The 6,533-nt window shown below is 49.3% G+C and overlaps 2 non-coding genes across 2 annotated transcripts; one reads left to right on the forward strand and one right to left on the reverse strand.

Moving 5' to 3' along the window:
- The first annotated feature begins 3,477 nt into the window (after positions 1–3,477).
- On the forward strand, positions 3,478–3,550 carry trnar-ccu (transfer RNA arginine (anticodon CCU)). Its single transcript has one exon. It is a non-coding gene; the product is annotated as a tRNA-Arg (tRNA).
- A 1,342-nt stretch (positions 3,551–4,892) lies between these two features.
- Positions 4,893–4,965, reverse strand: trnar-ccu (transfer RNA arginine (anticodon CCU)). Its single transcript has one exon. It is a non-coding gene; the product is annotated as a tRNA-Arg (tRNA).
- Between the last annotated feature and the right edge of the window lie 1,568 nt (positions 4,966–6,533).

The raw sequence follows: 6,533 nt of genomic DNA on the forward strand, positions 1-6,533 counted from the left end.
GCTGAGGAGTGATGGGTGGAGTTTAATTTAGATCAATGTGAGGTGCTGCATTTTGGGAAAGCAAATCTTAGCTGGGCTTATAGACTTAATGGGAATGTCCCAGGGAGTGTTGCTGAACAAAGAGACCTGAGAGTGCAGGTTCATCGCTCCTTGAAAGTAGAGTCACAGATCGATAGGATAGTGAAGAAGGCGTTTGGTATGCTTTCCTTTATTCTAAATCAGATCTGTACAGTCTATGCAGAGAGATAAGAACCAACAAAACATTGGAATGTTGACATTTCTCAAAGCTTCTGTATCGTTGTGAACAAAAAGGCATTTTGTACTTGGGCAGGAACCGATCACTGTTCATTGTCAGGCACCAAGAGGGTCTGTGAATTGAAAGAACGATGTGATAAATTGTCAGAAAGACCTGAGACTGTGTTGTTTCCCTGTTACACCTTGGCAGCAGCTGCCCGAAACTTTAGTGTATCCCTCATCATGTCATTTGAGATGTTGGAACATGCTGGGATGTAATACTCTAATGATGCCAAGACTTTACACTGGCAAATGGCTATGTGTGCCCTAGTAGCATATTGGGGGCAAACCACTGTCCTCCAAAGTGTGTGATTGTGGGTTTAAATTCCCTCTGGGCTGCTCACGTTTTAAGCTTGGTCTTTGTAGCTGACTTTTGTCCCATGCCAACTTCATCATGATCCAAATTGACTGCATTTTTCAACTACTCTGTTCAAAATCACCGTGCCTGTGTTGAGATTATGGCAAATGATGTGTAATAGAAACGTGCACAAGGCAATTCCAGGATTTGGGAGATCTTGGGGAGAATTGTCTGAAAGAGACAGCATAGCCACAATGGGCTGAATGCCCGCTAAGATTCTGTTGATTTAGAACATACTACATAGAACACAGAACAGTACAGCACCGAACAGGCCCTTCAGCCCACGATGTTGTGCCGACCATTGATCCTCTTGTATGCACCCTCAAATGTCTGTGACCATATGCATGTCCAGCAGTTTCTTAAATGTCCCCAATGACCTTGCTTCCACAACTGCTGCTGGCAACGCATTCCATGCTCTCAAAACTCTCTGTGTAAAGAACCCAGCTCTGACATCCCCTCTATACTTTCCTCCAACCAGCCTAAAATTATGACCCCTGGTGTTAGCCATTTCTGCCCTGGGAAATAGTCTCTGGCTATCGACTCTATCCATACCTCTCATTATCGTGTATACCTCAATTAGGTCCCCTCTCCTCCTCCTATTCTCCAATGAGAATTGTCCGAGTTCAGTCAACCTCTCTTCATAAGATAGGCCCTCCAATCCAGGCAGCATCCTGGTAAACCTCTTCTGAACTCTCTCTAAAGCATCCACATCTTTCCTATAATAGGGCGACCAGAACTGGACGCAGTATTCCAAGTGCGGTCTAACCAAAGAAAGCATTTGTCCTCAATGCAACTTTTTGCAACATCTCCACCTACTTCCTCCCCACTAACTGCAAATATCTTGAAAGCGTTGCACAAAATAACATTGAGACCTTTGCTATTTTCCTGTCTGCTCCATTTTCCTCAGATGTGAGTTGTGCAATGTTGGAGTTTGGTTGGTTTCTTGTCTGTCCGTTTGGGGACAAATGGGAAGCGAGATTGATTTATCAAGCAGCCAATTTTTTAACATGAGATGGATGGTGTAAAAAACAATTAGTGAGAGTATAAAACTAAGAAACACACAATATGAGCCATCAGGGTGCAGTATTTAAAGGCTGCCAGTTTACCAGCAGATATGTAGCCCCAGTGGCTTAATGGATAAGATATTGGGCTCCAAAGCCAGGGATTGTAGGTTCCAATCATATCCTGAGTGGCTAACTTTCATAGGTTGCCCTCTTTGACCTTGACGTCTAATCTACATTGTAAACATCCCCATGTCTGCATTCAGTTGATGGGAAGTGCTGTCCAACATGAACTTGCACAAAGTTGTCGCGGATCTGCAGGATTGGGTCGAAATTGCCTGAAAGAGACAGCAGAGCCATAATGGGGAAAGAACTGCTGAGATTCTCCTGGGGCTGGCATGGTGACTCACAGTGTCAGGGACCTGGCTTTGATTCCTCCCTTGGGTGTCAGTTTGTGACGAGTTTGCACATTCTCTCCATGGGGTACTCGGAGTGCATTGTGTTCCTCCCACAGCCCAAAGATGTGCAGGTTCGGTGGATTGGTTTTGGGGAATGCAGGGTGAGAGGAGAGGGATTGGGCCTGGATGGGATGCTCTTCAGAGGCTGTGTGTGGACTTGATGGGCTGAATGGCTTGTCCCCCTCACTCTAGGGCTTTTATGAACAAGTTTGGAGCAGATGGTCAGAGCTCTGCTGCAGATCCCAGTCAAGGCTTTTCTAAAGGACTGGCATCCAGGTGTGTGTTCATATCCTTCTTTTCCCTGACCTTCCAGAATGTTCCATATCTTTGGCCAAAGGGGCATGAGCTGGGTTCACATCATCCAATGGGGTCACATTGCCAGGAGCTAGACAACGGATTTACTCAGACTGACACTTCCAGTCATCGAGTCATAGAGAAGTACAGCACAGAAACACACCCTCGGTCCAACCCGTCCATGCCGAACAGATATCCCAACCCAATCTAGTCCCACCTTCCAGCACCCGGCCCATCTCCCTCCAAACTCTTCCTATTCATATACCCATCCAGATGCCTTTTAAACAATGTAATTGTACCAGCCTCCACCACTTCCTCTGGCAGCTCATTCCACACACACACACCACGCTCTGCCTGAAAAAGTTGCCCCTTAGGTCTCCTTTATATCTTTTCCCTCTCACTCTAAACCTAAGTCCTCTAGTTCTGGAGTCCCTCACCCAAGGGAAAAGACCTTGGCGGTTTACCCTATTCATGCTCCTCACGATTTTATAAACCTCTGTAAGGTCACCCCTCAGCCTCCGATGCTTGGATCCTATCCTTAGAGGAACTGGTATCAGCTTCCACCACTGTGACTGTGTGTTCAACCTCATCCGTCCTCTTTTCCAGGTCTCCCAGCTACTGTTCATGCTTCTGCAGCATGATAGAGATCGGGGCCAGATTCACCTCTATCTGCTTCCCCAACATCTCGCGAGATTTCGCAAGCTCCTTCCCCAGGGCCTGGTAGGTAATCGAGTCCGAGGATCCTGCAGGCTGGGCCGGGGGCCTGGCCCCGGACACTGCTCCTCCCTTCTCCAACATCCCTGGACGATGAAAACGCAGGTAAGTTGATTTTTCACAATGTCCTGGGACTCCACAACCTTTTCAGAGTCCCAGGATATCGTGATGGTCCGGATTGGGTGGGATAGAAATTCTTCCCCCTTGTGCTGTGGTGCAAAGCTCTGCAACATGATCGTCTGAGAACACCACCATCTTGGATCCCCAGAGTGCAGTGAAAGAATATAACTCAGAAAAACCCACAATGAGAGGTCAGGGTGCAGTATTTAAAGTCTGCTATTTTTGTGTTAACTGTGCAGCCCCAGTGGCCTAATGGATAAGGCATTGGCCTCCTAAGCCAGGAATTGTGGGTTCAAGTCCCATCTGGGGTGTTGGACTTTTCCTTGTGTGTCCTCGCTCTTTAATCCACTTTGCAAACATCCCCATGTCGGCATTCATTTGATGGGGTGTGGCAGCCCATGTGACCTTATGATGGAGATGTGAGGTAGTTAGGCCATCGTTGGAGAACTTGGAGTGCCGCATCCACAGATTGGACAAACATTTGTGGGAAGGCAACTGCTGAGGCTGACTCACAGAGTTTACAGAGGGAGATGGATGGGTTAAGGGAGTAGCCAAAAACTTAGCAAATGAAAAACAATGTTGGAACGTGTGAGGTCATACACTTTGGTAGGAAGAATAAAGCAGCTGGATATTATTTCAATAGAGAAAGACAGCAGAAAGTTCCAGCACAGAGAGATATGAAATGTGTTTTTGCGTTCTCGCCGTTGATCCTTTGCTGTGACCAACCTTCATGGTAATATCGGTGAGATGTTCTTGGTTTCTCTTTAGTTCTTGAGTCTGGTTAAGCCGACTGTGATTTGCAGGCCGTGGTGAGACTGCGGTCAAGATCACCGTCAGTTTTTTGGATGAAGTCTTCACGACTGGTAACGCTGACAATCACCACTGGAGAGTGTCTCTGCCATTATCTGCAGCTGGCCCTGCACATCAACGGTTTCATCAGCAAACCTCAAGAGACAACATCCAAAACCTTTGTGCTCTTGAAGGCAAATCCCTTCTCATTAAGACAAGAAACAAAATATCTTTAATGTGATGATGTTGATTTGAACATTCGGGAAGATCAGGGAAAAGGAGCATAGGGACACACACCTGGATGGCAGTCCCTTCACGAAGCCTTGACTGGGCCTTTGACCATCTGCTCCAAACCTGTTCAGAGAAGCCCTAGAGTTGGGTGGGAGGAGGCCATTCAGTCCATCACGTAAACACAGACCCTCTGAAGAGCATCCCACCCAGGCCCAACCCCTATCCTCTCACCCTGCATTCCCCAAAGCCAATCCACCGAACCTGCACATCTTTGGGCTGTGGGAGGAAACCAAAGCACCCGGAATACCCCATGGAGAGAATGTGCAAACTCTACACAAACAGACACCCAAGGGAGGAATCAAAGCCAGGTCCCTGACACTGTGAGGCAGTCCTGCCAGCCACTGAGCTACCATGCCATCCCCAGGAGAATCTCAGCAGGTTTTCAGCCATTGTGACTGTGCTGTCTCTTTCAGACGATTCACCCCTCTATCCTGCATATCCTCAACATTCTGTATTTTTGTGACACAAGGTACCACCAACCCAACACAGACCTGGGGACTTTTCCAGATGAGATGAGAAATCGACTTGACCTCGGACGAAGATCAGCCATGAAGCCAAGGGTTAAAAGTCAGACACCCCAGATGGGATTTGAACCCACAATCCCTGGCTTAGGAGGCCAGTGCCTTATCCATTAGGCCACTCGGGCCACATGTGTGGTGCTAAAATGGCAGCTTTTAAGTTTTGTTTTGCAAGAACACACTGACTGTGGCTCAGCCAGCACAGAGTCAGTGCCCTGGACTGAGGGGATTCGAAATCTCCTGGTTATACATGTTTTTCTCTTTACCCCTGCACTGCTGCCTAACTGTGGTAGTGCTTATATTTTCCCCAGCCCCCATGTTGTGTGTGTGCAGGTGTGAGACACAGTGAAAGACAACAGATGTACAAATCTTTATTCAATTCCCACCACCAGGAAGAAAGGGAACACCCGAGTGTCCAGTGACAAGCATCAAAGGGCAATGCTGTGTGACCAAACAGTGAGGGGGAGGGCACTCTCTGAACAGCTCAAGGATGTTGGTAGACACTGCGTGCTCCTTCTCCAGGGATACCCGGGCTCGAACGTAACCGCGGAAGAGGGTCAGGCAATCGGCCCTAACAACCAGTTTGGCCAGGCCCAGGAGCAGACCCACGAGGAGATCCTCTGACCAACCCTCCCCCCTCGGCACTGGGTGCCCAATGATGGGGAGTGTGGGGCTGAAGTCCAACCAGAAACGGAGGAGAAGGTTTCCCAGAAAGCTCAAAAGGGAGTGCAAGCGCCCTGTTCCATGGACTCCACAGCACCACAGAACAAGCAGTTGGGCTGGGAGTCCGTGAACCACCACAATCTGCGGACTGCCGCGTGCAATACCCTCCACCCCAGATCCACGTGAGAAAGGGGGAAGACTCCCATGTAGAGAGCCCTTCACTGGGGATGGTCCCCACCGCCCGGTGGTAAATGGGCACGCCAGGGTGTGTCCGGGAGGTGGATGAGGGTGTGAAGCAGCAGTCTGTACAGGGCCCTGTGTGATACACCCCTGAAAGGGACAAAACTAAAACTCCGGAGACAGCTCAGGTTGTGGGGCACAGTCTCCCGCAGGAAGTACAGGACCCTGGGGCCAATGTGAAATTCCGTCCGGGCAGGAGTGAGTGCAGACGGTATCCCACCGCACACCTGAGCATCCTCCAACTGGGGCACTACGTGGGGTCTGAGCACCGTCGTTTTAAGGTGTCGGATGGCGGTGGCCACGTACCGGACATCTACCGCTGCCCTGCTCGCTATATTCTGCGGCAGCGTCCAGCCCAGGCCCCCACCATCCAGCAGGTCCCCAACCCTGGTCACCCTCGCAGTCACGGCCCTCCCATAAGACCATAAGACCATAAGACATAGAAGTGGAAGCAAGGCCATTCGGCCCATCGAGTCCACTCCGCCATTCAATCATGGCTGATGCGCATTTCAGCTCCACTTGCCAGCTTTCTCCCCGTAGCCCTTAATTCCTCTAGACAACAAGAACCTATCAATCTCGGCTTTGAAGACATTTAGCGTCCCGGCTTCCACTGCACTCCGTGGCAATGAATTCCACAGGCCCACCACTCTCTGGCTGAAGAAATGTCTCCGCATTTCCGTTCTGAAATGACCCCCTCTAATTCTAAGGCTGTGTCCACGGGTCCTAGTCTCCACGTCTAACGGAAACAATTTTCTAGCATCCACCTTTTCAAAGCCATGTATTATTTTGTACG

This window comes from Chiloscyllium punctatum, chromosome 18 (genome assembly GCF_047496795.1).
Source record: "Chiloscyllium punctatum isolate Juve2018m chromosome 18, sChiPun1.3, whole genome shotgun sequence".
Classification (NCBI taxonomy): Eukaryota; Metazoa; Chordata; class Chondrichthyes; order Orectolobiformes; family Hemiscylliidae; genus Chiloscyllium; species Chiloscyllium punctatum.